We start from the raw sequence: 12,886 nt of genomic DNA, 5'->3' as shown, positions 1-12,886 counted from the left end.
TTATCATCATTATGACTACGTACCACTTATTGCACTTATTACACCGCATATGTTATACCTTGAACCAATTTGCATACAAATAAACGCATCTTTAAAAAATTTTTGGAAAAGCCACATTGCATTTTTTAAACTTTAACAGTTATTGAGATATGTTCGGGGGTTCTGACTCGTGAGTTCAAAATCCATGTGAGCTTCATGAAGCTTATTTTCACAACAATACCAAGACCATAGCCTGCATATCCTTATGTTATCAATGACCTTTTATATTGTACTGTTTATGAATGAAAGCATTTACTTCATCTAAGATCAAGTGCATGTGACAGAGACTTAATGGAGGATTTCTATTCTTATGGCAAAAACAGGCTACATATTGTGCTCAAGCCTTGCTAGAAGTACACACTGTAAATAACCCTGTGGGGAATAACATTGGCTGAAAGTGAGACACTTTGCAGATGATAAGTGCATGCACCTGTACTATAGCATGCTATGCGGTCACTGTGCTCACTTTGTTACTGTCTCTCTCGGGATATCATTTCCCACTGAAGATTCTCCTCTGAAAAGATTTATGCGTCACATTAGAGTCCCGGTTTCCACCCTCCTATGTTCTCGCTCCAAAACTGAAAAATTTAGATAATTTTAAAGAACCTCAAATCAAAGTTGTCTCCTTGACATTATATTGTTTTTTAAGTGCATCTCATGCTGTGCATGTCTTGTGAATATAAACCCAAATGCTCCTTTTTCCTTGATAAATATCAATATGCAGACTGTGGTTGTGTTTCATCAGTCCTCACAGCCTTATCAGTGGAAAATAAGTAAAGAGGTCTTATCTGCTCAACGGATAGCAGCAGCTTTTGAGCCATAGCAACTTTTGTACTGCTCTTAAGCTAATGTGTGCTTGGTGAGAATGCATGATGTAAAAGCATATGGGGTAGATATTGTCTTTGGTCTTTGGCAAAATATTATTTAGTGCATTTCGCACCAATGAATAAAAAATTGTAAACTTTATAGTTATAAGACTAATATGATATTTAAGAGATACAATTAATGTTAATCCTATTTCTCATACCTCCTAATGTTATCATCTAGCTCCCTTTCATCCATTTTCGCTCCACCTTCTTGCACAAATTACAAAAAAACTATGATAACTAGAGACGGGCGAATAAATTCTCCAGGCACGAAATTGCAGCGAATTTCCACGTTTTGCTGCCAGCGAACAGTGTCGGACTGGCCCATCTGGATACCACGAAAACTCCTGGTGGGCCCAGGTGTCAGTGGGCCCTCCTGCTGCTAAACTTTTGGCATATTTCATGGACATTCCCTATTTCTATGAGAACAAAGTGGCTAAATAGGTGGAATCATTGATTATAGTATAAAGAAAACAGACTAGGAGAATAGAGGTTGATTGAGGAGATGAAGAATATTAGTAGTGATGGGCGAATTTCGCTTTGCCGAAAAATTCGCAAATTTCCAGCGAAATTCGCAAAACAGCAAAAAATTTGCAAAACGGCGCCGGCATCTCGTTTTTGATGCCGGCGTCCATTTTTTGACACCGACGACAATTTTTTTTGATGCCGGCGAACTTTCGCCAGCGAATTTTCACTGCCATTTTGCGAATTTATTCGCCGGTGGCGAATCGCGCAAATTCTCCGCGAATTCACGCCTGGCGAATAAATTCGCCCATCACTAAATATTAGTACTGAGAGTGGGCCTCTTGTCTAAGGTTTTATGGTGGGCCCCTAGTCTAAGGTTTTTGGGTATCGTTTTCCTTTGTGTTCCTAAGTGTTCATAGGGGTCTATACACTATATATATATAGTGCAGGGAGGAAGAGGGGGGCAATGGCTAGTAGTTTCGGGGGGATTTTGGTATAGGGGGTTTCCTATTCCTTTAAATCTAACCGACCACATGAAAAGTTTTAATGGATCATATTTTCTGTTAGTGTGTTCTATAATTGTGAAACCGATACATAGCAGATATGGCACATTATATCCCCTTTTAAATCCAGGTACTGGGGTTCAGCAAATTATTAAGAAAACAATGGCACCTATCTAATTATAGCATGAGCATTTCCTGCAGTATAACTGAAATATTTTGAAGGAATGTTTTGAAGCTGTCACTTGTAAAACACCAAGGCCCCCTAGAGGCTGAAATTAATAATTCTGCTTTTTCAGGATAAACACTACTTTCTGGGTTTCCAAAGTAAATAATAAAAATTGACCAGATAGCCATGAAGACAATCAGCTAATGAAATTCCCTACTGACAAGGGTGCTGATCTTTAATTGTAGTTTAATAAACTACTAAATTGTACTCATTTTAAAATTAGTATTGTTTATTAGTTTATTAAACTAAGTAGCTAGAGTTTTATACAGTGCCTGGTGATTTTCATTTTAGGGTGAATAATAATTCTGAAATAATTATATTTAATAAAAAACATACTTTAAACCATTCCTAAATCCATTCCAATGCCTTTATTTGTGATGAGAATTATAATGACCATAGTTTCCAAAGCAGGCTCACTGGAATGGGGCAAGGTTGGGTTCAGTATGAGATTAGTGCAATACATGAAATGAAGCAGGAAGGGCTTGGACCCTTAATATCAGAGGGGGGGTAAGCTGGTTGACGAGAACAGAAAAAAACGGATTCTGAGCTCGTATTTTGTCTGTCTGTCTACACAAATGATGAATCAGTTCAAGAAGGTTTCCTTCAAAATAGTTCCAATGCCAGTAATACAACTAAGTGTGCTGGTGGATCTTGCTATACACTACAAAAAGGACCACAAAAAAGTAACTGTTTAAATAGAGCTAATGCAAATCATTATCTCAAATTCTAATTGCCTATGGCCTTCATAGGGCATTTCCAGAACTAGATAAATTACATTTTAATTTCTTATTTCTTGTTATGAGATGATGACAAGCACCAACATTTTAGTGATACTAGTGAACCTTGTGAGAAGCGAGGTTTATTCTAGACTTTTGACAAATATGAGGGTTATTTTCCACTGCCAACAAATAAAGTATATAAATATCTCAAAAGTCTTTAATGTATTAAGAGACATCAAAATGTAAAACTATGTCACCACCCTCTGTGTGTCAAGATGATTTTAACCTTTCTGCTTCCTTTTTTCTATTCATCGCACACTTCCTCACCGCCTTTTTCTCATTGCATCCACACAGATACAGACAGATGCGTGGGCTGCTAGACCAAAGTGCAGTCTTCAAGGGCTTCAGCTGCCGCATTCATAAAACAATTACACATATATGAATCTTAGTTCTTATCTTAGTTAACTATTCAGCCAGTTTAGACCAGAGGCCATCTATTTTTAGGGCCAGTTCCCATTAGCTCTTCAAGGGACACACCACTGACCAATTATGTGTTTAAAATAAGTAACCACTTTTTTTTATTGCTGAGTTATAAGTGGGAAAGCAGCTGTCAGATCATTGTAGTAGTGGTGACTTGTTAGACATGGGATTTACTGTATTTTATTTGAATTATTATTACAGGTTTATAACATATCAGAATATTCTGTACAGTAATATGGGCAGTCCTGTATTCTACCAAGAAATTAGCAAGGTAGTACAAATGGAGTATCAGGTTTATTTATTGATACAAAAGCAAAACACAAAAGTGTGCACAAATTGCATTTATCCAAATGCTATTCACACAGAAACTTGCATCAGTACAATCGACACAGAGCATTTGTGCCAAAAGAATCGGGCACACACATTATTTTATTTATTTTATGATAACAGTGAGCGCTAGAAGAGATGGCAACCAGACTTCCAAAGTCTTTTGCGCAGTTAGCCACGGTTGTGCCAGGTGCAATTCCTCTGTAGACTGATATTACATCGGAAAAACACTGTATGGTGGATAAAAAAGTAGGGCAAATGTGTCCAACATTGCACTTTGAACAATGCAAATAGCCCCTTTACTGTACATCTAAATAAGAAAAATACTTCTGTAGTTCAAATTTCAACAATGGGATTCTGATTCAATTAACAGTTAGACAGACAAATGGATGTACTCATACGCCATGTGCTCAATGAAGTAGGTAGAGGACATAGATGGAAGGCATGTATGTATATTGCTGTGAGGGCAAAGCACATTACAGCAAAAGGGGTAATCTTACCAACATCCCAGAGATCCTAGATTATCACCAATGAAGACTCCAGGAATAAATAATTGCTTGGGCCCCTTCCAACTGTGGTACATTCACTCAACAGGTGTCTCCTAAGGATTACTAACCCCCCACCACTAGTGATGGGCAAATTTGACCTGTTTCACGTCGCTAAAAAAATCACAAAAGTGTGAAGTGTATGGGCGATAATTTTTTTTTTTTAACGTGCGACAAATTGTGCAACAAATTTTTGATGCGTGACAATTTTTTTGACCCATTAGATTTTATGGAAATACACACAGTACATTTGCGCCAATGAGAATACCTTCCTCCTACAGGGCATAGGTTACTACCTGGGACTTTCATCATGTCTAGGTAAGTTGCACCTACACACACAACTCCTTTGCAGCTAATAAATTGCATGCTTATGCTGTTTTCAGTGCCTCATCCAGCATAGAGTCAAGTAAAATGCAATATCTGAATAATTTACCAATTGGAATGCAGATTAGTGCCCAGAATTCTGTAAAAGATTTCAAAATTGCAGTATGTGTCCTTTTTTTGCACTTTTTTTTTTGCACTTTGTAATGTAATTTGTAACTAACATGAATGGAAGTTTGATAACTGCTGGAATTAAGAATGTTGAGGTATTGTTATATGCATGTCAGAGCTGAATGCAATGTTATAACATGTTATACCCCCAAGTTAGGGCGCACTTTCTAGCATACATTTCTAAATGGCACACAGGTTAGGGGACAGAAGGAGGTGGGAATACATGAGGAGGTGCTTTTTCATGAGGGTGAGGTCAAAGTTTTGTAACTGAGTTCTAGTATTAATTATAAAACAGTTCTCCAGGTCTTCATAATAATGTTCATAATAAGGTTGGTTGATATGATGCACAGTAAATGAGAAATCTTATTTTGACTTTATTACTCACATGCAAGAACGATAAAAAAAGATAATATATACTTTATACAGCAACTTCTGTTTATATTTTAATCCTTTGTTATACCTTCCCTAATCAGAATGGCAAGCTCATCAGTGTTTCTCATGTGCTGGAGTCTGCTTGTGGGATTGTGGCATGGAAGTGCAAAACACAGAAGTGCAGTTGAAGAATTGGCGGAACTTCTCAACATCCTCAATTCACTTCATTATTTTAGCTCTTCTCCTAACAAATGAGTTCATGCAGTGAAAATTCACTGGCAAGCAGTATTTTGTTCAAATCTAAGCAAATAGCAGGTCAGTTTTTCATCATAATTTGAAAAACACTTTAGGTTGCTATGTGGTTGGTTCATTATAGACCTGGACAGTAAATACTTGATGTCAATATTATTAATAGAGAAGGAACATACATTTTGGGTGGCTTTTAGCAACCCTATTAAGGCAGGAAGCAAATTCCAGTTTATTCCATACACATCTAATGGTGTGTGTGCATGAGGGATGTGCACGTGGTATACTTGTGCAAAAATGTCTGTAAATGTGTGTTTTGGCCATCAGTGTTGGTCAATGAGCAGATAAATTGTGTATGTAATGTATTTGCATTAGTATGAGCTGAGCTACTAACATCAGCATGAGCTATCTTGGTTATAATGGGCCTTGTCCAGCTAGAAGAGATATAACATCTTCTACATTGGACTTCTCTAGGGCAGAACACTGGGTCTTGTTGATCTCAGGCCTCCTGGAACACCTCCAGCTGGGTCAGCAACTAAACGCTGAAGAAGAATGACCACCCATGCCCAACACTATAATAAAGTCCAGCAGGAAGTGGTCATAGACCTAAGGGCCAATAATACAAATATGCTAAGCAAAACGAGATACATCTGCCCAGCAACTAGGGAAAAAAGGAAGTGTAAGGATTTATTTCCAAACATTTATTATTTAATATGGTACATACAATAGTAAGTAAAGAATGTTTTATCCATATGGGATTAATCCATGAATTTTAAGACTTCAAAACCATATAGGTTATTAACCTTATGGGTCCCTACTTGCTTGAGAATCCATTAGTAGGGCCTCCAGTATCAGACTGGGTATCTGCTATCAGAAAAGCAGCACAGAATAAAGGTAAAAAAACACAAATATCATTCTAAATGGCTTTTTTAATATACACTGATTAAAAGTTTGGTGGTTATTTGTAAATGTTGTATTGTTGCTATAAAAAGCAGTGACTGTCTTTCCTTTCCTGCTCTCTGGAACTGACCCTGTTCTTTTTCTGCATCTGCACTGATTGTTCTACTTATTGTCAAATTGTGGTTAGTGCGAAGCTGTGACAAGCAGCATGTAAAATGTGTTACCAGCCTCTTTCAGCCTCACATCACCACTAACACAAAAAGTTGGCATCATTTTATATAATGATAAGGGTAGATTTATCAAACATAGAAACTTTCTAGTTTATGTTCTGTGACATTTCCATTGGCTTCTACTGAATGGATTTACTAACCCAACAGGTGAGTTTTGGAACTTCCAGGTTAATTATGCAAAAAATACAAAAGAAAAAAAAAACGTAAGAAAATGTGTGTTTTAGGGGCAGATTTATCAAGGGTCGAAGAAATTTTTTGGATACCTTGACCATCGAATAGGATACTATGACTTCGAATTTACTTTGACTTCGATTCGAAGTAAAAAATCATTCGAATATTCGATAATCGAAGTACTGCCTCTTTAAAAAAACTTTGACTTCAATACTTCACCAAATTAAACCTGCCGAAGTGCTATGTTAGCCTATGGGGACCTTCTACAACATTTTTCTAAGTCCTTACACATGGAATAAAAATCCTTCAATTGTACGCTAAAATCTTTCATTAGAACGATTTTTATTCGACCGCGGGATTGCCAAATTTGCTGGAAAAACTTCGAATTCGAAATTCGAATTCAAGTTTTTAATTCGATGGTCGAATTGCAAAGTTCTTTGAAATTCGACCCTTGATAAATCTGCCCCTTAATGTCAGAAAAACCTGCGGGATATTTTTATTTTTTTGCTGACATTAAGTTAGATGTTTCTTCGATACTTCCACCCTCAATCAGCCATTTATGAAAGGTCCCATGACAAATGATAAATACCTCAAAACAGAAAGACATGAAATTTTATACATTATTCTTGCATGGGATAAAATGAGAAAAGCTCAGGTTTCCCAGTAATTGAACGTGCATTGGTTTAGACAGGGATTGATACATATCAAGGTCCAACTGATTTATATCAGGGGCTATCAATTTATATAATTGTCTTAGCCAATGATCCCCAACCTATGGCTAATGAGCAACATGTTACTCACCAACCCCTGGATGTTGCTCCCAGTGGCCTCAAAGCAGGTGCTTATTTATGAATTCCTGGATTTGTGGCAATATGTGGTTGTATAAAAAACAGTTGTACTGCCAAAGAGAGCCTCCTGTAGTCCACATAGAGGCTACCAAATAGAAGCCTTTATTTAGCACCCAGGAACTCACAGGTAAAAAGGTTGGGTCCTCTGGTCTAAGCTATCAAAAATACAACTTTTATGAGAGTTGAATAGCAAAGGACACTATAGTAGATTTGTTCATTCTTTATGAATACTGACTGACTCATAATGACCATCAGTAAATTATTTCCCCATAGTAACATCATACTACTTACATTTTCAAATCAATGCAATGAATCTATGGTAAACAACAAGCAGTTACTAGTATTGTTTTCCATTTGGTTTGGTAAATAAGTCTAGTCCTCTGGTGTGTTGATTTTTTTTTTAATATATTTGAAATTTCCAGTGTGGCCAGAAAAATTATTGGACTTTGCAGTAATTGCATTGCTTTGAATTTATGAGGGTCCCAAAGTACATTAATGCCCATCTCATTTGAACTCATTCATGCCACCTTGTGGCGCCACCCTGTACTGGGAATATTCTGTTCTTATTACTTATGAACAAGTGATTTAAGATTCTGAAAAGTTAAACCACTTCAAATTCTGCTGCCAGATCTACAGATATAAATTATCAACTACATCAGTTGCCAACCTTTTAATATTTGTTATATACTTAGAGAACATCATGGATGCTGGATACTTACAGTATGTTGCTTGTATTTGCTACACAGCATGAAACAAATTGCAAAATAATGGGAGTTGATGCAAATCATTCATTTTTAAAGTAGATATAAATAAAAAGTACTAATATAAAGCCTTTGTATTTCTATAAGCCTCTTGCATTGAGATTTTGCTTTTGCTACTGATCTGTTTACACTGTAGTATGCCCCAAGTCTTGGCTTATGACTGGCAATTACCATGAACTGCAAATGCAGCACACGTAAAGAACAGGTGTTAAATTGACCCAAATAAAAGCACTGGCTTCTTTAAAAAGTAATTTTTGAACAACAGGCTCTTACTGTTGGTTTTATACAGTTATTCCTATGACAGATACTTTAAGTAAGACCAGAAAGCACTTCATGGTGGTTATTTTCATGGCCCATTCAGCTATATGACCAAGCTCTCTTCAGTTCATGTATTACATAGTTACATAGTTAGATTGGGTTGAAAAAAAGACCAAAGCCCATCAAGTTCAACCCGTCCAAATGAAACCCAGCATCCGTACATACATACATTCACACTGACCTCTCCATACACTCACATAAACTATATACTCATACACCAACTGTAGATTTTAGTACCACAATAGCCTTGGGTATTATGCTTATCTGAGAAATCATCCAAGCCATTGTCCTGACTGTGAAGAACCACCTATGTTGCTTCAAATGAAAGTTATTTTTGTCTAGTCTGAAGGGGTGGGCTCTGGTACAGTGATCCTCTAATATACTTGTAAAGTGTAATCATGTCCCCTCTCAAGCGTCTTTTTTTCCCAGAGAAAACAACCCCAACCTTGGCAGTCTACCCTCATAATTGAAGTCTTCCATTCTTTTAACCAGTTTAGTTGCGTGCCTCTGCCCTTTCTCCAGCTCATTTATATCCCTCTTAAGGAATGGAGTTCAAAACTGCACTGCATACTCCAGACGAGGCCTCACCAGGGACCTATAAAGAGGCAAAATTATGTTTTCATCCCTTGAGTTTAACTCGAATCAAGTTTTTAAAATTCTAATCAAATTTGATTCGAGTTTTCGGGTCGATTACATTCATCCAAGTTTAAAATATTCTATTTTTTAATAATTTTTGAAATTAAAATCAAAGTCGAAGTAAATTGGAAGTCATAGTATCCTATTCGATGGTCGAAGTATCCAAAAGATTACTTCGAATTTAGAATTTTTTTACTTGAAAATTCCCTCTAATTCACTTCGACCCTTAGTAAATCTGCCCCTAGTACTCATCACTTTCACGGGGAGAAACATTTATCAAAGGTCGAGTTTTTAAAAACTCCCCTAAACGCCCATAAATTCGACCAATCAAAAAGGAGGTTCCCACATAGCCCCCTTCCAGTCCTCATTCACACAGTGCTACTGAGTGCAAACAGCACTGTATACATGGGAGAGGCCCAGTGCGTTTATGGGCACTAAATTTGGAGCAAGATATAGGGCGCAAAAAACAAACAGTTTATGCCTGTTTATTGCATTTGCACTTTATATTTTAAAGCTGTAAAAATAGGTTTTGTATTCAAATTTGCTCCACATTCAGTAGAATGCAAATACATTGCATGTTCAGTTCCCTTTTTCTTAGTTTTGAATAAAAAAAAAAAATCAACTAACAGTATAATTTTTTTGTTATGGCAACAAAAGAACAGATACAGTATACATAACAATTTATACTTAAAAAACAAATCATCCTGCTGACAAAAAAGACCTTTTTGTTATTTTAGATGCACTAAAAATAAAAAACCAGTAAAATCAGTTAATTGCTTTGCATCCAAAACGTGACCCTGATGCACTTGCAAACTGCTTCGTGTAGTCCTGTTCCTCTCTGCTTGCTGTTTGAATCTTCCTGATGTGCTAAACAATAGGTTGAGATTTGGACAAATATGGGATAAGTTATCCAGAAAACCATTTTTCAGAAAGCTCAGAATTACAGGAAGGCCATCTCCCATAGGCTTCATTTTTATGATTTCCTTTTTCTCTGTAATAATAAAACGGTACCTTCTACTGATCCTAACTATAACGTAAGGTATCCCAAACCCAGAACTTACTCCAATGACCCAATCTCGGCTCAGTCTTCTGCCTAAAACAGCTGCCTTTGGCTTTGGGAGGAGCCCTCCACTACTCAGCTGCTGACAGGTCTTAATGTGAGAGGACAAAGGAGAGCATTCTGGGCAGGCCAGGGAAAGAAACGTATAAAAGTAGAGTTGGTAATCTGAAGCGTAAACAATGGCCAGGCTAGGTCAGTACCAAAAAGGCAATGCAGTATAAGATCAGGAAACAGAAGCGTAGTCAAGGTCACAGGCCAAGGTCAACACCATACATTAACGTGGTACAGAATCGGGATCTGAAAAATGATCAGTAACAGGTAGTGATCAGTACAGGCAGCAAAATGGCAAAGTCAGAGACAGGCAAAGGTCAGGAACAAAGATCTGACTTGAAATCACACTCAGGAACTAAGAAAAGAGACTTTACATTGGGCAACGTCGTGATAAAGGGACATACGTCTTTAAATATTCAAATTTTGCGGCAAACGCAATGACGTCAGACACAGCACTCGCATCAAAGCATACAGGCGCAAGTAATTTAGGATTTGGCGCACAACAAATTGGCAGAGGGCAAGGAGGAGAGAGTCAACAGCCATCCCCGCTCGTCCCCTATACCATCAGGTATTCTCACACTAATTAATCCTTATTGGGATCTACACCAGGACCTGCCTATAACCCAGAGCTGGATTAGAAACTTTTGGGTCACCTTCTTGTAAGTAAGACGTGCCTTTTTTTTGTCAGGCTTCATATTCTCTTTAAATGATTATGCATTAGTACTAGAAGTATTTCAATAAGGGGGCACATGTACGGCATGGAACTGTGAGGGCGCTTGGGTAGTAAGCTTCACACAACGAGGCGACAAACAACCCCAATATAAGCGACAAACATCTTACAACTACATTGGGGATTGTTTAATAGAGTGGAGAACCGAAGGAAAATGGGGAAAAAATAGAATCGAGATGCTACCTGTACTATGTCCCCATTCCTACACAAGCCAGCGGCCTCCGATAATCAAGATGGCAACGGAATGGGAAAAAGTTGGTTCTAGTCAACCCAGAACACCACCTCAACATTCCCAGAGATCAGGATCATCGACTTGATAGTTTTAAAATACATAGTCTCTGCTTATGTTACTCAGATATCAATTGATATCAATTGAACAGAAGCAGTAGAAAGAAAATTATATCATTGCTTCTTATTATCCTCTTAACTTAAATGTTATGGCAAAGAGCAATATTTATTTGGATTTCTCAAGTGTAGTTATGATTACATAAAGCACTTCTTTTATAGCATTCAGTTGGTAGCATTTAGATTCTACTGTATGTGAAATTAAAACAACTGTAACAGTATCTTCTATTTTCCATTCACCTTTTGTTTCATAACCATGGCCTTTACTTTAACACAATGAAAAAACCACAATAGATTTTGTGTAGCAAAGTTCTCATGTTTAAAAGCATAGCTGAGTATGGGTGTCAATGCAATGTGCAAACCACAAATATTTATATATAGTATTGGTTCCATGACTACTGGGTAAGAAGTAAAAGTATTTTCCACTGCAGTGATAGGTGGTGTAAATTGTAAATAACCAGACTCCTGAATTACAAGCCCCTGACTTTTAAAATGGTGGGGATTATATCTTCAGGGTGAACATGCTCTGCAGTTAGTAGACTCTAGTAAACTCTGCCCTTTAATGTATCATAATTGTAAATTACATGGTGTGATAGTGAAAATGGTAGAAGACTGAGGAGGATGTTCTTTCACCCCTCCACACACACACAACACAAAATCTACCCAATGGATTGTGGAAAAAATTAAAACAACAATCAACCCTTCTTACTGTAGGGTCATGTCTACTTAGGCAAAGGGTAAGGAGTAATCATAGGAATTCCTATGGAAACCCAGTCCTGTAAAATAGGTGCATGGTTATGGTGGAAGAAGAGCATGTTTAGGAGTTTAAACTTAAAAGAATAGTTCAGAGTAAAAATAAAACTGGGTAAATAGATAGACTGTGCAAAATAAAAAATGTTTCTAATATAGTTAGGCAAAAATGTAATGTATAAAGGCTGGAGTAAACGGATGTCTAACATAATAGCCAGAACATTAGATCTTCCTTTGCAGCTCTTTAATCTCTTAGTTAGTCAACAATTTGAAGGGGCCACATGGGACATAACTATTCAGTTAGTTTACTTTTTATCCTTTTGATTCAAAATTAAATTAACTGAACAGTTATGTTCCATATGAGCCCCTGCCTGGTAACTAATCAGTGGAAACAAAGAGACACATCCATTCACTCCAGCCCTTACACTGTAAATGACATTTTTTGGCTAACTAACAATATCAAAATTGTTTTGCCCAGCCTATTTACCCAGATTCATCTTTACACTGTACAGATCTTTTAAAGGAGAAGGAAATGTAATGTTTTATACCTATCTTTAATTGTTGCTTGGGTGCACCCCTCTTGAACCGCATTACTTTTGTTGCCCAATTCGATCTCCCGCACTGACATTGTCCCGTTTTAGCCCTTTACAAACTTTGCAGCCGCCATGTTGGCTGAGTCACGTCCTGTGTCTCCCTGTGTGAAGTGTGCATGCGCTAAATTTAGTCCTCTGACCTACCCAGTGAAATCTGGTTCTGTCTAATACTAAGCGCAAGCTGTGCCAAGGAACAATTGCATTGCTATAGCA

Source organism: Xenopus laevis, chromosome 4S, assembly GCF_017654675.1.
Source record: "Xenopus laevis strain J_2021 chromosome 4S, Xenopus_laevis_v10.1, whole genome shotgun sequence".
Classification (NCBI taxonomy): domain Eukaryota; kingdom Metazoa; phylum Chordata; class Amphibia; order Anura; family Pipidae; genus Xenopus; species Xenopus laevis.
This window is presented reverse-complemented; position numbering follows the sequence as displayed.